At 43.8% G+C, this 22,105-nt stretch overlaps 1 protein-coding gene across 2 annotated transcripts in view; it reads right to left on the minus strand.

Annotated features, from left to right (window-relative positions):
• The window catches only part of PAK3 (p21 (RAC1) activated kinase 3), a 137,539-nt gene extending 125,903 nt beyond the window's left edge, over window positions 1–11,636 (minus strand). For both annotated transcript variants that reach the window (XM_033201166.1, XM_033201167.1), the window contains exons 1-5: window positions 11,378–11,636; window positions 10,365–10,431; window positions 10,137–10,246; window positions 9,109–9,282; window positions 4,554–4,701 (exon numbers count right to left, since the gene is read on the minus strand). The gene's annotated coding sequence lies outside the window, so the exon portion shown is untranslated. The remainder of the gene's footprint in view (window positions 1–4,553; window positions 4,702–9,108; window positions 9,283–10,136; window positions 10,247–10,364; window positions 10,432–11,377) is intronic.
• Between the last annotated feature and the right edge of the window lie 10,469 nt (window positions 11,637–22,105).

Genomic DNA, 22,105 nt, shown 5'->3' on the forward strand with positions numbered 1-22,105 from the left:
TAGGTTCTTAATTGAGTTTCACAAGTAGCTTTTCTGGACCTAGCATTGCACTAGGCATCAAGAATCCAAAATGAGTAAGATAATCTAGTTCTTGCTATCAAAGAAGTTCTCAATCTAATGGCAAGGAGTCGGGTTATATTCCGAGAAAAACTCTTCCCTAAGGCATGCTAGAACCCATACCAAATGGCAGCTTGGGCATATTCTGAACTCATTTTTTGTTCCAGGGCAACTCCAGCAGGAGAAGCCATGTACTAGAGATACTCCTGCAAGATGCTCTTGTGTTTTCAAACCTCTGGTGGCACATGACTCTTGCACCAGGCTCCTGATCCATTAGTTCACTCCTGGGTTTGTGCTTCTTTTCATCCACTTGCGGGGAAATCTACAGTCTTTCCGAAGTGCAAGAAACTTCCTTCAGCTTGTCTTTATCCACGCCTACTGAAAAATCTCCTCTTGTAACTTGTTAGTAACAGCTGTTGAAATTTCAGTGGGGTCTACTATCGCACACGAACACTTACAGTACAAATTTACCTTATCATCCAGCTAGTTCATTAACCTTCTCTTTCCTTTCCTTGAGTGCCATGTTCCAGGGTAACAGGGTATTAAGCATACCTGGCTAGATTAGAGGTGCCTGGTGGAAGTAGGCCTGCCCTTTCCATGTGTGTAATCAGCAGGCAATTTCAGATCATAAATATAAAACCAGAGACATGCACTTTTGCATAAGAAACCATTAAGAGCACATAAAGAAACACATCCTTCGCCTTCCTTTCACCATAGGAAAGAAATGAGGTAGCAAGTTAAGCCATAAGCTTCCAGAAAATAAACACACCATCTAAACTCCAACCTGTGTTGGACAGGACTGGCTAAGGCTGTATTAGAGATGATTTCTGAAAAAGAAAAAGTATGGGGAAGGATAAGAAAAACTTGATTATGGGTTTGAGCCTTTTCTTTTTTAATCCTAGACATAAATTCTACTCTTTTCTGCTCTGAAAGGATCTATTTCTCATTGACCTCCAGGATGAGACCAACATTTTTCCTCTGGCGATTGGCTGCCAACATAAACTTTCAGCAGGGGTGAGGAGAGCACTAGCGGCAAACAAAGAAAAAAGAGAGTGACAACTGTGAATATAAACTATTTCTTGCAATTAGATGTATCGAAGTGTATGTGTCAGTGAGAAAGTATATAAATGCAGGGGTACTGGTATGGAGGGGGACGTGTAAGAGTTTGGGAATGTATGTATGAGACAGTGAGAGTGTGGGTCACTAGCAATATGTGTGAATCAATGTGAATAGATGTGGGTCAATGTGATTATCTCAGTGGTAGTTCGGTGTCAACGTGTTCGTGTGACAGTCTGAGTCAGAGTACATGGTGGATTACAGGAGAGTGTATGACTTCCTGAACAGGTGTGTCAGTGTAAGTGTATCAATGTAAGTGAGAATGTGGCATGGCAAGTGTGAGTGTGAGTCTATGTTGTCATATGGTATCAGTAATTTCCTGTGTGAAGCACAGTCAACTGACTATTGCAATGCGAACTGTGTATGTCAGTATGGTATGTGCTAGTGTGAATGCAAGTCAGTGACTGTGCATGTCACTATATGTTCACTGGTGCAAATGTGTGTAGCAATGTGAGGGTGTGTCACTATGAGAGTAGAAGAGTGGGACTGTATAAGAATGTGAGTGTGCAGTAAGTGTGATTGTGCCAGTGTGAAAAGGTGTGATGTATGAGTGGGGGATGGTTTGTGAGAGAGTACACATGTGCATGTACACGAATGTGGAGGAGTGCTTGTGTGTCTGTGGGAATAAGGAAATGTATAATTTTGAGTGTGCAGTTCTGAATGTGAAAGTGAGTGAATATGTGAGTGTTAAGTACATGTGCAGTATGTATGTTTATGTGAATTTGTATGAGTACTGAATGTGAATGAACCTATGTATGTGTCAGTCAACGTGAATATACCTGTGTGTGTAAGTGATTGTGCTTGAGTTTGAGAGGGTAGAGTGATGGTTGTCAGTGAAAATGGCTGAGTTTAGAAAAATATGTGTACATGGTTGTATTTTAGAGTACGTGCCTACAAGTTTGGTATAGAGTGTGATGATGTCTCAGTGTGAAGAAAGTGAGTGTGTGAGTGTGAATGTGTGTCAAAATGTGTGTTTCTATGTATGAATATGATTATGTGTGAATGTGTCAGGAGTAGGGAGATTGTTTTAGCTCTGTGTATATGAATGCAAGAGTGTGTAACTCTAAGTGTAAAAGTGCGAGTGGCTGAGATGGTGCTTATGGTGTGAGAAAATATAAACGTGGATATATGAGCATGTATGCATGTTTGTGTCCCTGTGATGAGTTTGTGACTATGAGAAAGAAACAGTGATGATATCAATGCAAGTACGCTAGAGAGTATGAAATTGAGTATATGAAGGGCTGTGAGTATAAGAAACAGTTGGAGTGTGTGCAGGGGGAATGTCAATGTATTATTTGTGTATAGAGTATATATGACTATATAGGAATTTGGGCAGGCAAAGGTGATTGTATCCTCTGTGTGAATAAAAGTGTGAAAGTGTATGACTGTGAGTGTGTGAGAATGTAATATTAATAGCATAAAGGTGTGAGTGGCTATGAACATGAGGGTGGGGTGTATGGTGTGTTGTGTACATCAATATGAAAATGTGAATATGTGAATGTGAGTTTGTGGCAGTGTGAATGTACCTGAATGTAGCATGTATGTAAATATGATTGTGTGTGAGGGTGAGGGGTAAGAGTGATCATCATTTTGAATGATTCCAGTATGAAAAGTGAGTGAGCCCAGGGGATAATGTGACTGTGTGAATGTACAAGAGTACAAGAATGTGCTTGTGAGTATGTATGTGTGTGTGCATGAACTAAAGATACCAAAATAACTTTGGATGCTGGGCAACTCTCTCCAGGAAGTCTCTTTCTTCCCAAAGCCACAGCATGTATTCTGTTACAGGCAAGTTACTTAGCTTCTCTCAACCTCTGTCTCCTCCTTGGTAATACAGTGATGATGATAATACCTAACTTCAGCTAGTATCACTTGTATAATCAGAAACAGCAATAACTATTAGAAAAAAAAAAAAAACCTGCTTTGCAAGATTACCATAGGAACAAATGGTATCATGCCAGTAAAGTGCCTAGCACAGAGCTGGCAACAGTAGACAATAAATAAAAGTTATTATTGCATCTGTCACAGAACACCAAGGAGCAATTCAGGGGCTTCTCATTTTAGTCAGTCCTAGTTACCTTCTGTCCGTCAAGGTCTAAAGAGGATCCCCTACCAGAACATCGCTAGAAAGTTGAATGCATCAGTATCAACAAGGCTGTAATTTCATACCTTCAATTCCATGGCTGAAACTCTGGAGCTTCCCTTTCATAAGAAGGCATCACAGAAACACCTGCCACTGAGCTGCAGTTTCACCTTGTCTATAGGCCTATTGTATGTTCAGTGTGAAAGGGAACTACATTGCTTATTCTTTGCTTGTTTTTTTAGTTTGTTTTTCTGGTTGTTTTTTAAAAAACATTTGGTTGGTTGTTTTTTTGATTTGGGTAGTAGGAGAGATGCCTCAGCAACTGATAGACAGACAGAAGACCAGACGGAGGGACAGCAAGCTACAAGCAGGTAGCTGGACTGCAGGGAACAGCAACAGAGGCCAGATGGAGAAGCTGACAGAAGAAGTTATAATGCCTGCCTGAAAGGCAGACAAAGAGACAGATAGATGATCGGAGAGACAGGCCATGAAACCTGAAAGAAATGCAGAGGAAGAGAGAGAGGCCCAACTTGCAAAGCTGCTGGGCTGCTGGGGAACTGTTGAGCCCTTTTAAGGGAGTCTAGATAGATCTGTAAGATCTAGTCCCTGCCCTCGAAGAGCTTACAATCTAGTTTTCTTGGTAAGATGAATACTCCAGAAACCATGCAAGAATTATTGAAGGCAGTAGGGCAGCAAGTGCTACACTGCACGCTACAGACTCAAATGCTGTTGGAGACCTGGTGGAGGAAGTGCATCCTGGTTTGGTGGGAAAGCAGAGGGAAGGTTCGGGAAGGTTTAAGCTAAGCCTGACAGGCCCAGAAGCAGGGATGGAAGGGGTGGGGGTACACTTCAAATAGGAAGGTAAAATTAAGTTCAGGGAGCAGTAGAAATCATAGGAACTTATTGGCAAATTTGCAGCATGTGGCTAAAAAGCTACCCAGGCACCAGGAAAGGAGAAAAGAAAATGACAGCTTGATGGGAAGCATGTCTGTGTTACACTGAAGCTCTTAGATGGTGCTTGACATCTGCAGAGGACTTGGCAATGATTGTTATGTTGTTTCTCCTCCTCACCCCAAAATGTAGGTCAAGGCTGTCATTCTCATATTAGAGATGGGAGGGAGGCAAGAGACTAAAGGCAGCTGTACTGGGCAAAATTCGCCAGAACATAGGGGTCATGCCCTGAAGCCTAGCTCACGAGGTCCAGGCAGAGTCTTTGATATTGGGAGATTTGGTGGAAAAGCAGCATTTGCCTGGATTTGGAAATCCCTAACTCCCTGCCCTGGACTCCATTACTCACCTCACACCGCCACCGCTGCAGGACTTCAGCACAGGTGGGCACTGCCCATGAGAAGGGTCCGGGCTGGCTTCAGCTCCTACAGACTCAGTGCTGGGCACACCAGCTGCCACAAGATGCAAGGACTCAGCTGCTCTTTCTTGGGGGAAACCTGCTGAGAGAAGCATTGTAGGGGAGAGGGAACCTCTTTCCCCACTGCTACTGCTCCCTCATCCAACCCCCACCAAACACCACACACACACACACACAAACACACACACACACTCTCTCTCTCTCTCTCTTTCTCAATCTCTCTGGTGAATTTCAGAAAATCCCTTAAGAAAGCTAGAAAATCAGAGCGCTAAGAAGTGTAAAAAGGCATTGTTACATAGGATTACAGAAAGGGCACAGAAGTGGGAGGCAGGAGATGGGAGTTACAAGCTGAGAATTGCTGTTAGTCACCTCATCATTCTGGGCCTGCTTGGTATCAGGTGAAAAGGCCTGCCTTAGTTGCCTTGGATAAGTGTTGGGAGAACTAAATCAAATAAAACAGATGTGAAATATTTACATAATTTGCATAATTATGGAGCAATATGTATAATCACAGGAGGTGGTAGAGCCCAGTGGACAAAAGGAAACAGAGACAATGGCCAATGCAGGTTGGCTCCATGAATATGTGAGCTTCCTGATGTTGTGGCACTGAATTCAGTTCAGTTCAGTTCAGTTCATCCCTCAACTCTAAGTCTCCACCTCCATTTCCATTCCCCTTTTCACTAACCTTTCACTGGGGAATGGTAAAAAAAAAGTCTGTCTGCCAGGCAACAACATTCTGAGGTCTCCTAATTTGCTACCATCTCACAGGTGCTGAAGGTCACAGCCTCTGATCCTAATTGGAGCTCCCCTCTACCTTCTCCTGTCTCCACCAGGTAAGTCTTCCACTGTCCTCCCCAGGTTTCTTAGGGTGAATATACACTGTTTACTGTTGTTGTTTGGTGATAATTTACCCTATTTTTCCCACAGAGGTTTCCATGTCTAACCATGAAGGAGACTGAGTCTCTTTGAACCCTCCTTTCTGCCTTTTCCCACAATCATTTGAGCCTCTCAAGAGAGAGGCTGATCTTCTCTGTAGAACCTCAAGCTCTGCAATCCTTCCTACTCTGCTTTCCTTTCCCCTTCCCCCAGTGGTGTCTGTCCTCAAAGAAAAGCAGAAACTACATGCTGATACTCAAGGAGGCATGATTCAGGCTAGCACCTATTTATTAGAGACCAGAATGAACAGGGTCCTAATCCAAAGAGATGGCTAGATGGTTATCTAAACACAGAGACTGCAAAATTGAAGCCTTAGGGAGCCAAGAAAAGCCCCCATGATCTCCAATTCCCCCTTCTGGAAAAAAAAGTCCAAGCCATACTCTTGGTCTGCCTCTTGCTCTTGGGCAAGACTCCAGAGCATATCTGTCCCCCAGCATCCCTGGCATTCCATGTGTGCTTCCCACATGCACACTCCAAGCAGCCTTTCCAAATCCCACCACTGCACCACTGAATGGTGTACTCGCCCCCTCCCTCCCTACGTGAGCTCACCCTGCAAGATCTCACCCTGCAAGAGGGTGGGGTGAGGGGGAGAGGAGTGAGAGCTGCCAAAGCTCCAGAGAGAGGTAGGGCTCAAGGAGGGCACAGGAAGAATGGCCTCAAGAAGCCCCCTGCCCATCTCTGGGGATGAGGGCTGACAGCAGAGGCAGCATCCACCCATTGGTGTGGGAAACAATACTAAAGGATGTAAGAGGAGGACACACCCCCAACCTGTACTACCAAGAATCTCCATATTTTTGAGCAAGATCAAGGCTTTCCTGAAGCCTACCTCCACCTCTCCCCAGCCCCAATTGTAGCACCACTTTTTAACTCCATGGTGGCCTGCCTTTATTTCACCACTTGCTCAAGTCAGTGCAGAATCAACTGACAGGACACAGTATTTCACCTGGTAGCCACACTCCTCTCACCTGCCTGGGGGTGTGTTGTGTTGAGAGTAGGGCAAGGAGAGATGTGTGAGCACATGTGTATACTTGGTCATGTATATCTGTGCAGTTCCCTGTACCATGTTGTATGTCTGTGTATGTGTGCTTTGTCATATCTACCATGATATGTATGTATTGAGTCTGCATAATACTGTGTGTGTGTACAGTGTCCTGTTAATATCACGTTGTATACATGATCATGTCAATAAGCTACTGTGTGAGTGCTATGTGTCTGTACTGTGTTGCATGTGAATTGCATCTCTTCCATCCTTTGTGTATGTGCAATGTGTCTAATTCGTATTGTGTCATATCTCTATGCCATGCTGTGTGTCTGCATAGTGTTGTGGGCATTGTGTGCCTCTATCATGTTGTATGTCTATACTGTCTTGTTGTGCACCTATGACTCAGCCTCCTGTTGGAGACTAAGGTAGAAATCAGTGCACGCATCTTGCACGTACCCAACACCCATCACCAACCCAACTCCACCCCCAGCCACCTTGCTGCATTCCAACTTCCTGCCAGAATCCCTGTCTGGGGACTAGGGCTGCCATCTTGGTGGTGGGGGTAGGTGGAAGCTACGGACAACTACTCTCTCAACCATAGAGCCTTCCCATGCCAAGTGTCTTGCTCAGCACCAAAGATGTCTAGGAAAGGAGGTTTGGAACCTTTTTCAGGCCCAAAGGAAACAGCACTGGGGAGGAAGTTATGGGGAGCTGACTCCCTCTGTAAACCCCCAGCCCCATCCATATATGCAAGGAGAAGGACTTGCAGGAAATGGTGGCTGGCTAAGTATCTCTGTCAGGCTGGTTGGAAGGACTGGGAGCCTTCTCCACAGGGAGTAACCACTGCACAAGGGCACTGGCGATCAGGCTGGGCCCTGAGATGCAGGGGGAGCTCTTAAAATTGTTCCCATTGAGGTCACTAGAGGGCACTATTGTGCTGATTGCTAAGGATAGTGTTTCTTTTAGGGTGCTGAATTCCACAAAGTGCCTGTGGCTCAGAGGGAGATACAGGAAGGAAAAGTTATATGCCCTAGGCCAGCCCTTTCCTTCACCTTCATACCAAGACTTTCTGTTTTGAGATTGAGTTAGGGAGTAAGGGCCACTAATGAATATATGCCACCCACCCATCCCCTCAGGTCTGTGAGACCCCCCCACACAGAACCTTTCAGGGGCTTGGTTATAGGGTCCCTAGCAGATTATTAACTTGGACTTCTCTTTTCCTTCCTGTTCCCCATTCACATGAAGTAAAAGCCAAGCCACACTGTTGAAAGAGATGAAATATATGTGGTTGTGGGGTTGTTTTGTATTGTTTTCCCCAAAACTGGAGGGCATACAAAAAAGAAGGGTAATTTTTCTGACAAGGAAAGAAGAGGGCTATACTTTAGTGGACCTGTCTTCATTACCAAGAATAAATGGACCACCCTATAGAACAACTAGTGCCAACTTCATCGTTTGAAAGACAAGGAAACTGAGGCCTAGAGAGGGGCAAACACACTGTCTGGGACCCCTAAACACAACAGGGGTCCCAAACTGTCACTGTCTGGGACAGTGTGTTTGGGAGTCCCAGACCAGACCCTACCCCTCCAGAACACTTGACTTCTAACTCCCAGGGTTCATTCCACCCCAGTTCCTGGTCCTTTGGCCCCTATAAATCTTCACTCTCCAAATTCAGCCCCTTCCAACCTCAGAGAAAAACTCTGGCCTCCCTCTCCACCATGTGGGTTCCAAGGTCATCCTATTCCATCTCAGCAATCAGGCCTCTCTGTGACCACACCTTTCTAATGATTTCCTTTTCCCACCAGTAAATTGTTACTCTCTTTCCAGTTTTCAAAGTCCATCTCCCCATTATGTTTCCCAGACTCAGACCCAGCTGTAGCTGCACCGTTTTGCTCCTCATTGCATCCCCTGGGTTTAGCACAGATTGCTCCAACCTGCAGATAATTGACCGAATGTGGAACTCAGACACAGATCTATTGCACTGATTAACATTTCCAATTAAACTCCTGGTTAGGCTGTGTGTATTAGTGACTCAAATAATCACCGCACATGTAAATGTAAATGCCTTCCAAAGCCACGGAGCGCGGTAGGAAGCGACGCATATCTGGGAGGAAATGGCAACAGACTGCCAGACCCGGAGGTTCATTTGGTTCTCCGGTAACCCTAAATAAGATTTTAAATGTGTGGCTGTTAGTTGATCCGAGGCTTAAGCATCACACCTGAAATGGAGGATTCGGGTTCTGCGCGTCGCTGCAGGCCCTTTTCCGCCCCCTGCTGGAGAAGCTGTGTAGTGCCGAGTTGGCAGACGAGTCCACCCCAGGCCCTGCAGAGGGAAACGCCTAGACCCCGGCAGGTGGGGGTGAGAGTGGGGGACGCATAGCGGAGGCTTAAGTTATGCCCCAGATGCCTAGACTGCTGCACTTACCTTCCGAAGTAAAGGTTTTACACAGTTCCCTGCGCTCACAGGCCCCCAGGGATCCTGAGAAGGAGGCTTTTTTTTTTTTTTTTTTTTTTTGGAGCAAGGGTCCCAGACCAGGCCCCAGCCCACCCATGTAAAAGCAGTCAACCTACCTGTCTAGGCCAGATTGATAGTGCCTCCACTTCCCTTTGGGACATTGTCCTTTCCGACTCCCCTCTCCTTACCCAGGAAGAAAGAGCCAGTTGTTGAGGCTGCTGCTCATTGAGTTTCTTGTTCTCTTGGTTAAAGCTACTGGTTCCTGAAGGTGAGTTGCATGGGTGGGGATGCTGTTGATTTTAAATATCTAGAATCATCCTTCTAATTCTTGGCTGAGCTACAGCTGCCTCAGCCACCAAAGGTTCCTATCCCACCAGAGAATTCAGGGCTTTGGGTTCTTGGTAAGACCATGACTTTTCTTCTCTCTCTCTAGTTTGCTCCTGCCTTCCTGCCTACTCCATCTGATCTGTAGATCTGATTTTTCTTTTTTTCTTTTTTTTGGCCTTGGCCACCTTCTTTAACCTTAATTTAGTAGCTTAGTCTCTGAACACAAATAGCAAAGTCTCTGATGTCAGCACCTCCCCATCCCTGCAGTTCTTATTTCTCGTTTCCCTCACCTGGTATATCCACTACTCACCCTCTCCCAAGACCTCAGCAAACTTGTTTGCTCTATATACCATTTCCACCTCTGACCAGAAAAATCTACAACCTGTGGGAATCGTTAACTAGTCAGAATGTCCCTAGGGTCCTGTGTCCCCTAGCTTATAACCCTATTGCATGTGAACCTCCTTTTCCTGTCAGGTCTCTCCTACAAGGCCCACGTGCCTGTCCGGAGGCTTGCAGGGTCAGCTCCTTGACATTCTAAGGTCTCTCTGACCTCAGGATTCTCAGCTGTCAGCTCTTGACCAGGCTACCTCCTAGTCTCTTCCCATTTTGCTTGTTGCATGAGCTGGGGGATATGACACTTGTATCCAGAAACAGAGGCTTACAAATGGCTCTCTTTCCAAGCCTCCGCCTGTTAGTCATTCATTACCATATCAAGCCTCTTTGCCCAAAGTTGCCCCTGATTGGAGGCGTCAAGTACCAAATCACAGATCTTGCCCAATTAAAATTTTGCAAATGGCCCAGTGAAAACCGCACTGACCTTTACACCTCGCTCATCCCAGAACAGGGCCACGGTGTTGTCACCAACAGGAATGGACCTCCTTCTGTTCCAATACCTCAGACAGCCATACACTTGGCCTGGATTTGAGTCTGCAAAACCATGAGGGGAGCAAGACTAACATGGCTAAAGGCTTCCCTGCTGAAAGCCGTTTTTTAAAAATAGCACTGCAACCGCCCCCATCATGCTTCCCAAAGCCAAGCCACTCACCCTTCTCTCCTTCGCTTCTACAGACCGACAGCCCAGAACCCTCAAGTCTAGAATCTGGAACTGGATTCTGAAAGGTGGGACCAAAAAAAAAAAAAAAAAAAAAAACAAGTGGGGCCTCTATCTCTCTCTTTGCCTGAATCCCCCTCTTCCCACCATCCCCCACCCCACCCCACGCCTTAACCACCACCTAGGGAAGGGAAACTTGCCAGAGCAAGAATCTAAAATGTTCGGTTCACCCAAAAGTGCGGCAATAATCTTGCCAGAGCCAGTTCACAAACTGAGGGCAATGTCCCCCAGCGAGCTAAGGGGAACAGGGGAGAAGGAGAGGCAGTGGACCCAATGACACTGCTCCCCAGACAAAGACAGGGCCAATCCAGGGACCCCGAGCTTTCTGGGGACGTTATTGCATCATTCCAATCCCCACAGGAGAAGAAAAGAGTCCCCCTGTTATTACCATCTCCCCACCAAAAAAGGGGAGGGGGATAGAGAAAATAAAAGAAAGAGGGGAAGGCACCCATTTAAGAAAATCGTCACTTTTTCTCTTTTCTCGTGTGTGTGTGTGTGGGGGGGGGGGGGGGTTCTGCCCTGGACTTGGCCAGACCATGGCCACACCCCCTCCCCTTCTCTAGGGAACTGCTGTCACAGCTACCGGGGCTGGGTAGGGGGGCGGGGGGCGAAAGGGAAGACTTACAGGCTGACGTAGCTTTCAAGGCGGGTTTTGCCTCAAGTGGCCCAGGCCCCAGTAAACGAGTCTAGGGTTTGACCAAGCGAAGGAGCCCCGGCCCTCTGGGAACGGCCCTGACACACCCACTTGTCCGCGAACCGGGATTAAGCAAACTGCTCGCTTGGTCTCAGGGCTCCGGGGAGCCACGTAGGAGACTCGAGGCTGGGGCACAAACAAGACAGGAGGGGGGTCCGGAAAGGCAGAACATCTGCCCAACAGCCTTAAAGCATCATCCAACAGCCACCCCCTCCCCCGCGCTAGCCCGGGTGCAGTTAGTCGCGGGATTTACCTGCCACGGATCCAGCCACCCCGTCAAGACCTTTCCTCTACCTCCGAGAGCTCCAGCTGGCGGGGCTGGGGAGCCGCAGCCCCGCGGCCGAAGCCGCAGCCCCGGGCCCAGCCCGCTCCCCCTGGCTCTTCTCCCGCCCCCGCACACTGGCTCCAGGCGGGGAAAAACTGCAGCCCCCAGTGCGAGATCCCAGACGGTTAGCTGGCACAGCTGCCCGCCCGCGGTAGAGCCCCTGCTCGGCAACCGCTCCCTAGCCGTTCTCTGCTATGACGTCACCCGAGCTCTGCACCTTACCTAGGCCAATCAGATGGTGAGCATAAAACTAAAATCGCCCTGAGTGGGCTACTGGGGACCAATCTTTTGTTTCCAGGCAGGAAGCGCCTGGGAGGGGGAAAAAACTGAAGGGGAGGGAACATGGAGAGGGAAAGGGAGAGGAGATGGAAACTTCTACACTGTCAGGGTTGTCTAGACAGAGGTGGGGCCATCCAAAAAGAGGGGCACCTGACAGGATGGAGAGGAGGGGAGAGTTCATTATCTTCCTTAATTGCTCCCCTCAGGAAAATTGAGATTGCAGATGAATTTTCAGGGGACGAAATCTGTCCAGCTACACGGGCACGCTTTATTCGGGGGGAAAAATTGTTTCGATTTGGGACACCACCTGTCAGCCAGGCAGGTTAAACTGATGGAATCTCTAAAATACACAGAAAACTAAGAGAGGCAGATGTGGCAGTGGAATTCAAAGAGATGGCAATCTAGATCGGGAAACTACTTTTTTGCATACGAAGTACGCACATTCCAAAAAGCACGGAATTATACAAAAAATAAAAAAATTCTACTTCAAATGGAGTTTAAATGTGATTCTCTCTGTCCATCCTTTCCCTTAAACCTTCAAAGCTTTCTCTTGTTTTTAGGATACGGTTCAAATTTTTGCAGATGTCCAAAGCTTTCTAAAATCTAACTCCAAAAATAATCTCTTGCTACTCCAAAATCCGTACTCCCCATGATTTGGCTAGGTTATGTAAATTATGGTGAATTCCAGCAAGGAGACAGTAAGCTGCCATAAAAAGTCAAATAATACAAAACAATAAGGACATTCAAATTGTAATGGTGTAAAATATGCCTACAGAAAACGATCAGAAGAGGACATAAAATTGTAATAGTTGGGTTAAACTAGTAGTATTATAAGTAACTTTTTCTTTCTACTTTCAAATTATTTTTATAAAGATAAATATATCCTCACATACTTAAATGACCAAAATAGATCATGACCCTTCCAAGTGAGCTTTTATTCAATTTTCTCTACACTGTGTAACATCCAGCAATAATTTCTCCATAATGCCAACAAAATAGGTTCCAAGAACAAGAGTGAACTAATATATCTGCCCAGGTCCTTTTAGTAAAAGTCGTACAAAAGAGCTACAGATGACCAGACGCGGTGCCTCACGCCTATAATCCCAGCACTTTGGGAAGCCCAGGCGGGTGGATCACCTGAGGTCAGGAGTTCAAGACCAGTCTGACCAATATGATGAAACCCTGTCTCTACTAAAAATACAAAAATTAACGGGGCGTGGTGGCATGCGCCTGTAATCCCAGCTACTCGGGAGGCTGAGACAGGAGAATCGCTTGAACCCAGGAGGCGGAGGTTGCAGCGAGCCAAGATCCCGTCATTGCACTCCAGTCTGAACAAGAGCAAAAAGAGCTACAGATTCGCCAGGCATAACATCTCAGCGTCTCAGGCAGTTGAAGAATGGGATGCCTCTTTTGGACTAATTCATTTTAAATTGTGATGATATAGGGAATTGAGAAAAACAACAATGATCCACTCTATGGCAAAACAAGAAAGAGGGAGGCAAAGACTAAGTAAACTATGTAATCCAGACTATTTTAAGGGTCACTTTGCATTTTATTTTCCTAAATTCAAAATATATGTATTAATGCATATATGAGTATTACATTAACATTGTAGAAAGTGGTAGAGCTGGGATTTATATCTAAATGAGTCCAATGTCCATGCTTTTTCTAATATGATACAGTTTACTACTGCTAAGAATTAAATGTGGTATTACTGGTTTTGTTAAAATACATTCTTGCTGTAAAAGAAACAGACTATGTAAGACTGGCATTTTTAAAAAATCAGGCATTTTAAAAAATAGCTTTTTTGGTGTGGTGGTTGTCTTTAATGCAAAAATATCCAACACCCTCACGCTCAAATCCTTGATTAATAGGTTGGAATCAGGATGGTTCTGACTCCAGTGATTTTACAGATATCTTTTTAATTAACTTTGGAGTTAAAAAAATAAGCAACCGGCCGGGCGCGGTGGCTCAAGCCTGTAATCCCAGCACTTTGGAGGCCGAGACGGGCGGATCACGAGGTCAGGAAATCGAGACCATCCCGGCTAACACGGTGAAACCCCATCTCTACTAAAAAAATACAAAAAACCAGCCGGGCGAGGTGGTGGGCACCTGTAGTCCCAGCTACTCGGGAGGCTGAGGCAGGAGAATGGCGTAAACCCGGGAGGCGGTGCTTGCAGTGAGCTGAAATCCGCCACTGCACTCCAGCCTGGGCGACAGAGCAAGACTCTGTCTCACAAAAAAAAAAAAAAAAAAAAAAAAAAAAAAAAAAAGCAACCACATCCCATTGAATTTTTTTTTTTTTTTTTTTTGCACCATGGTAAAAATAATCTAAAAAAATCACAAATCAAAATGAATGTAATTTATTCAATGTTAACATCTCTGATTTGTAAAATGCATTTATTTGGGTCAAACAAGACCCTTTTTTAAGAAATAGAAAAATATAACTGGATTTTCCTGGCTAATGATTTAACTTGGGTCTTCTAGGCTATTGATTTAAATTGTAATTAGAAGGTATTCGATTTCACTCTAATCCTCCCATATACCTCAGCTATAACTCAGAGCTATTTATGCAGTCACCACACATGGTTATTTCAACGTTTCATGGGTGTATTTCTTCTCTCCCTAGTGATTATAGAAAGTAGTATGTGGACAAAATCCTATTAGGTGATTGACAAATTAAAGCATAGTAATGTCATAGAAAGAGGACTGGACTTAAGACCCAAGCCTAGGGTCTTCCTGTGAAAGGGTGATAACCTATATTATTCTTGATACAAGAAAGCAGTCTTTACTGTCAACATGGTTTGTTCTCCAAGAATATAGGGCAACTGCATGAGCGATCTCAGGGAAGGGATTCTAATCTGAAATATCTTAAAGATTTCATCTGTGTAATTTTTCCCACTCAACTCACCATTTTTACCACCCAACTCACTGTTCTCTTGCTTGGGAGTTCTTTGATTTAAGGGTATTACAACACTACCATCATAACCACTTGGCATGTGTATCCTACTTCTCAGGTTACAAACCACTTTTGTATCTTCCCATTTGATCCTCACAACAACCATAACAGTTTACTATGGCAATTATTATGATCTGCATTTCCTAGATAAGAGAATGGAGACTCGGGGGTTTGAAGTTACCTGTCCAATGCTTCACAGAGATGGTCCTGGAAACCAGGTCTCCAACTCTCAGTTCCATGTTTGTTCTGTCACCCTATATGGCCACTTGAGTTGTATTTCTTCTCTGGGTCTCACCAATCCAACTAGCCCCTTGATTCACATGAGAAGTGAGAAGTGCTGGGATGGGGCTTGTAACAACAGAAGTAAACTGAAATGAATATCTTCAAACGTTTCAGCCCAATCCTACATAAAAGGAACATTGCTCACTCTCATATACAATTGATGGGAGTGTAAATGGCACAACCTTTTGGGAGCACAAGTGGGTAATACTTATGAAATTTTAAAATGCATATGCCACTTGACCCAGCAATTCCAACTCAAGGAATTTGATTATGAATATATTCATAAAAACATGTCAAGAAATGTTGAAATATGTTATGCTGAATATTATGTAAGAATGAAAAATAATACATAAAAGGTAGCCTAAATGTCTCTCAGTAAGGGAATTGTTTTTTAGCCACTTTGTCAAATATGATTGCCGTGTAAAAAGCTATACATATTTAATGTATATAACTCTAAGAGTTTGGGAATAAGTATACACCTGTGAAACTATCACCACCATCCAAGCCATGGACATATCTATCAACTCCCAAAGTTTTCTCCTGCCCAAGTAAGGGAATCATTAAATAAATTATGTGGTAGATACATATTTTGAACTGTTATGCATCAGCTTAAAAAATCAAGTATATAACCCCTATGTACTGAAATAGTAACACTCCTTGACCCATTCTTGAGTGAAAAAATGCAGAACAGCATGTGTATTATGATTTTATTTTTGTTTAAAAAATTGGGTGTACACGTGTGTTTTAACTGCTAAAGGGGACACTCTGGGAATAAAAGGGGGTAGGAAAGACATGTGGATATGTGTATATGATGGGGGACATTAACTCTTTTCTTTAAATACTTCTGTGTTGTTTGTTTTTACAATAAGCATATACTATATTTTACTTGTAAGAAACATCACTAAAAGGGGAAATAGGAAATACAGTCTTATTTTGGTTAAGACGAAAGCAAGCAAACTACGCCTGCTATCCTGAAAGAGGTCTGAACGCCAAGTCAATGATTCAGGTGTAGCAATCAAGGCTATGGTGTGCCAGACTGAGCTGAGCCATACCTGGGCAGGCACTGAATGCAAGGCAGTAATGAATAACCCACTGGGCAAAAGCAACCCAGATTTCCTTGCTCCCTTCCCATCCTTGCCTCAAGTCCTACAACCAGAAGTTGCTCCCAGTAGTGGACTCTGGGTCTGTGTGGTTCTCAGTCTTCACATCTTTTGCTACAGCAGCTGCACAAAAAAAAAAAAGTCCCCACTCTTTCTCTGAATACAAAAGAACCTGGGGTTTGGCAGCTGATGCACAGCATTGGCTAGGAGCACAGCGCCTACTCCTCCTTCACTCAGGGCCGCTCACTACAGCCTGTTGCCATTACTGCAGTCTGGTACAATGGAGCCCCTTCCTGCCTGCCTCCCCGTGTCCATCACTGGGGTCTCAAGCTCTTCTGTGGCAGCCAGCATTGTAGGTTACCTGATGGGCAAAGAGCAAGGAGCATCAGAGATGCCAAGAGGTCTTGTCCTAGGTCTCTGAAAAATCAGAGGTAAGGGAAAGAGGAAAGCCCATGGCTGGGAAATTATCATTCTCTTGGGTCTTCAGAGTTCTTTCCTGGAAATCAGGAAACCTAGGTTCTATTCCAGCCTCTGGAGAGGAAATCCTGAACAAGACTCAAATTTTGCTGGGCACTAGTTTTCTCCTTCGTCGAACCCGCCTTGCCTATCTCCTTGGATTGTTGTATGGATACAAACAGCTAATGGAACAAAAGCAGATTTAGCAGATTTTTGAGCTATACATCTCCTTAACAGACTTGATGAGTCGCATTTACATATGCTCCCTAAATGGTGGCAGCTTGGAATGAAGGATTTCTCCTGACCTTCTTTCACTACAATTATCCCCCGTTAGAGACCTGCCCTGTAGAACTTACGAGCTTCCTGAAGCCCCCAGCTTTTGCCCTCTTCCCTTCCACCAGGGAGTTAGTGAAGGAAAAACAGAAGACAATTAAATCCAGGTGGCTCTGGGTGAATTAATATGAGAATTAGAAAGTTCCTCTCCTCTGACTTGGTTTTAATTAGCCCTGCTTCCACCATGGTCCTACATATCAAACCACATTGTTTAATTGAGCTGATGCTCTGTTTGATTTTTCTCCCAAGTGGATCACATTATATATTCCTTCCTTACGTGATCCCAATCACTGCACTACTGGAACCTAAGTCCAACCTGCAGAGTGAACTGAATTTGGAAAGTTGGTTTCATTGCTCTCCCCATTTTACCAAGAAGAAAAAAGAGAAGGAGAAAGTAGAGAACAAAATCTAGGGGATAAAGAATGAAGGAGGTAAATAGAAAACCAAATCTTATTTATTTTTATTTTTTTTGGACCGGCTGGACTATGATGTCATGTTTTTCCAGCTCACCTGTGATTGGCTGCTCAGTTCAGCATCTGCTGAGAGCTAAAGGCTGATTATTTGCCGGAGATACAGACCTTTCAGGGAAGCTTTGAATCATTACTGGTTGTCGTGACAACCTGGGCAGTGTCTGCTCCTGATAACCACATAATGAGGTTGTCAGGAACAGAAGTGCCCCCATCCCCACTCCCAACCATCTGAAATGGTGAGCAATAGAACATTTCTCTCAGGAGGCAAAGGGAAAACAAATCACCAAAAGGCAAATGGTGGAGATCCTCTCAGAAAATTTATGTCAGCCAAATCCTGGAAATAATCTTGAAGAGTTCCATACCTACCCTCTCCAGGTCCCTCTTGAACCCATGTATCCACTATAATTCAGAGACGTGAGGAACAGGTGGTGAAGGGGTGAGGAACCTCTGCAACTCTCCAGTAAAGCTGAATAGAGGGAGGTGTGAGTAGAATGCCAAATTGACTAAGGCAAGGCACATTACCTCTCTTCAAAGGGCATCATCATGGGCATGGTCCGGGGAAAGGAGGGCTATGTGTCAAAGATGGCAGGGCATGGCCAAACCAGTCACCAAAGCCCTACAAAAAGAGAGATCGAAGGAGATTGCTTGTGGGCTTTTCTGCTTCCAACTTTCATTTCCTGGAGGTAAAAACATCACTCTATATTCTCGTGGGCTCCAGATGTTCTTGAGAGGGAATATCAGTGGCGTCTTTGTGATATATTAGAAATTCCTAGGACAGACTTATTCAGCTCTTACTAAGTGCAAAACACATATCTAGGTGCTACAGATGCTACATAGGTGAGCCAAACTTGGACCATCTCCTCAAGAAACTTGGAATCTAGTTGGGAAGAGAAAATATACACCCAGGAAACTGTGACACAAGACAGATGTAGTAAGTACTACAAAAGAAGTCTAAATTCTTTAATTTCAGAGAGAGGAGAATCACATCCAGATGGTCACACTCCAGCTGTAACTCATCTTTCCAGGGTTTTCTCCCACCGTTCCTCCCTTAAACCCTGAGGGTCAGCCGTATCAAACTTCCTCTGTTTCCTTGATGTGCCTTGACTTTCATATCTCTGTGCCTTTCCTCCTGCTCTTCCCTCTGCCTACCACAACTTTCTCCCTCCTTTCCCTACCTGGTGATATTTAACACATATTTCGAGATTTTACTCAAATGGCATCTTGTTGATGAACAAACTGGTCTTTTATTTCTAATCCCAAAGGGATCTGTACCTGGTGGATATGGATGTTGACTAATCCACTGATATCACTACTCTACCCAATATTCAAATCTGGAAGCATAAAAGAGAACACTGGGACAACCAATTTTGGGTTATTCATGGAAAAGCATAAAGTCAGACTAATTTAGAAAAGTCTTATTTAGATAATCAACACAAATCGGTTCTCCCATTAAACATCTTTTATAGCTTTCTTATTTTGAAGTAGTTTAAGACTTACATGAAGTTACAAAAATAGTACAGAGAGTTCCCATTATCCTTCACCAAGTTCCCCCAATATTTTGATATATTATATTGATTTTATTTTGCACAGCCACAGTACATTGACAAATCCCTGGAAACTGACATTAATAATATGACTACTAACTCAAATACTGACTTTATTCAGACTTGCCTGGTTTTTACATACATTTTTCCATTAACTATTTTACCAACTTGTTTGAAGAGGAGCAACATTATTGATAGTTGATCTGAATGTCAGTATTTTTCTCAGGCTCATCCCTTTCTGAAAAGGACCAAAACCTAAAAGAGTCAAAAGTTGCCCAGAACTGAAAGAGTGAAAGTCAGTTTGAGCTAAGAAAAAGCAGCCCTGCCACTAATCAGGCTGGGAGAATGCTCAGATAAAGCCAGTTGCACAAGTTAACAGAAAACACTTTCTCCCAAGGTCACACAGCAGTTGTAAAAGGCCATAACTACCCCGCCTCCTTTGAGTGACTACTCTTTTCTTACCAGTGATGCCTTAAACCCGCTTTGCTGCTTGCATTTATTACTGGAGATACTCAGTTGTTAACTACACAATAAATTTGAGTTTGTGGGACTGTAGTCTTCTCTCTGATAGTCTGACTAATTAAGCTTTACCATAACAAATGGTAACCAAGCCAGGGTTACCTAGAAAGCTCCTTGAATGATCAGAAGTTAGCCATATTTCCTGGAATCTACCTAGAGGCTCACAGTGTGACTAAAACGGGTATGATATACATAACAAATGTCTAACAAACTCTCACCACATTAATGTGGGATTGTTCTATATCAAATTTAGTGTAACGATACTGGATACAACGACAAAAGCCAGGAGGGGCATTATTACATAGACGTTGAGCATGCAATCTCTGTAATTAAATTGCTGGCCTTCAAATCCCAGATTCACTATTTGATAGTTTGATAACCTTGGACAACTTATTTAGTCCCTCTGAACCTCAGTTTCCTCATCTGTGAAATGAGGGATCCACAGCACCTTCTTCTTAGGGTAATTGAGAAGGTTAAATATAAATTAAATGCATGTAAAGTGGGAAAGCATTAGAGTAGTGGTTCTCAATTTGGCTGCACAGGGAACCACCTGGTGATTTTTATAAAATGCTAGTGCTTGGCCCTTACCCCTAGACATTCTAACTTAATTGGATAGCATGAATCTGGACACTAGGATTTTTAAAAATCTCCTCAGATTCTGATGTGCAGCAAAGTTTGGGAACCACTGTATTAGGGATTTCATTACTTAAGGACTATTTTTCTTCCACAGGCTTGTGGTTATTCTCTCCTGATCTCTCTCAGTGTCTGATGTCTCTGAGTGTCTGAAGAAGGCCAGGAAGTGGAATGGGGTGGGGTGGGGGGAATTTCTCAAGGAGAAAGCATTAAATTTGATCTTCTTGGAGGCTTTACCCAGGTTTTTTTTTTTTTTTTTTTTTTTTTTGCAAGCCCTGTCCTTATTACCAGACGGTTGGTAATCAACATCCCCTTTTTCTTCCATGTCCACAGCAAAATAATGAAGACACTGAATATTTGGGTAAAACTGAAGCTGTATTAATCTTCTCTTCTGTTTTCTCCTCCCAAATATAACTCAGTCACACTTCAAATTAAGTGGTCTCAAGTGTGAATTTACAAACAAAGTTAATATGTGCACACAGGATTGGCTGACCATGGAAGATGTGTTTGATAGATGCAGATCTTAATGTGCTGTTGTTTCACATAATTAAGCACCTGTTGCACTTCATAATCAATCCTTTTTGTTGCGATAATGCAAGAACTTCTTACAGTCAATGTTATCTCATATTCACTTAATATGATCACTTGTAGGGGAAGGGCATTTGAAACAGCTTGCCCCTCCTACCCTTTTTAATCATCTGAGAGAATACATTCCCTACTCAATAAATAAATATCAATTAACTAATGAATTGTAAAGGTCAGCAGAACAGAAGTTTACAATATGTTCATAATTATTTTAAAAAGTGGTTCACCACCTCTCTCGCACAGCAAACCCCGCCACACACACACACAAGCACACACACCGACACACACTTACTTATTCATTCCGGCTGCTAATATGGAAAATTTAACGAATTCTGACATGTGAGGCTAAAGTTTACTGCCAAAAAGGAAAGGGGGCAGGTTGCTAGGCAAATTAATACTATAAACATAGAAAAGTGACAGCCTGCTTAGAGAGTATGCTAACACACATTTTTAAAGCGCCACTCTAAGTGCACTTTGCATTCAAATGACCAATATGCTAATTATAGTCCTTATCTGTTTGTTTGAGGCCTTAAGAGTCTAGCCAGCTCAGAGCACAGACCCCAGCCAGCAGTTTGACTGCATGTTTTTAGAAATAATAACATGGCATTTCTTTAAACATATTTTCAAATTCAAGCTTCTTACAAATCAAGATTGGCCTTTCCCTCATTCAGGGAATTAGTGAGGCTTAACTGTGTTCACTATGGTGCCATCCCCCACAAACCCCTGCTAACAAAGGCTCTGACTTCTACTTGAGCACAGTCTGTTGGGGAAGATTTTCATGGTAATTTGCGAGCTCTGTTTTGAAAGACACGGGGCGTCTTTGTAAATGGGATTCGTAGATGGCAGGGGGTGGGAAGGGTGTATTTTCTCACTAATCGTGAGATTGTCTTTGACCCTTTTTAATTTTCACCACCATGTAAGGCCAGAAAGAACTCTTAACTCAGGTTTTTGTAATTTAAAGCAAACATCCCCTAATTCTGTTCTTAAGAGAGAGGTAAAGAGACAGAACACCATTCTCCCTACACTATGGTTGAAATTATCAGACATCTATCACAACTATATTGGCGGGTAGGGACTGAGGATTTATCATTCTTTCCCCAACCTTAGGTTCTATTTGGATTTGCTTGGGGAGGGTGATGGTGAGTGTATCCTGTTTTATTTATATGACACAATCTTCAAATTCCTTACTTTCACTTATAGATTTGTGGTAAAATCTAAACTGTCTAGAATCCCACAAGCAGCAGCCTCAAAGAATAATTTTTTTTGCTATATTGCACTTTGAAAAAAGTGCCCGCCCCCCACCACCCCCTGCCCAGTGCACACGCATGTGCACAGGCGCACACACACACAAGCTGACATCACAGTCCTCTCTCTACAGTTTAAGTTAATGATCCACGGACATAACAGGCTTATTCTTAAAAATATTATGAAATTAGTTGTATTGTGTTCTTTTCCTTCCTGTGTTCCAATCTTCCTTTTAAGGACTTCTCCCAGAT

This window comes from Trachypithecus francoisi, unplaced genomic scaffold (assembly GCF_009764315.1).
Source record: "Trachypithecus francoisi isolate TF-2019V2 unplaced genomic scaffold, Tfra_2.0 Lachesis_group6, whole genome shotgun sequence".
NCBI classification, from domain to species: Eukaryota; Metazoa; Chordata; class Mammalia; order Primates; family Cercopithecidae; genus Trachypithecus; species Trachypithecus francoisi.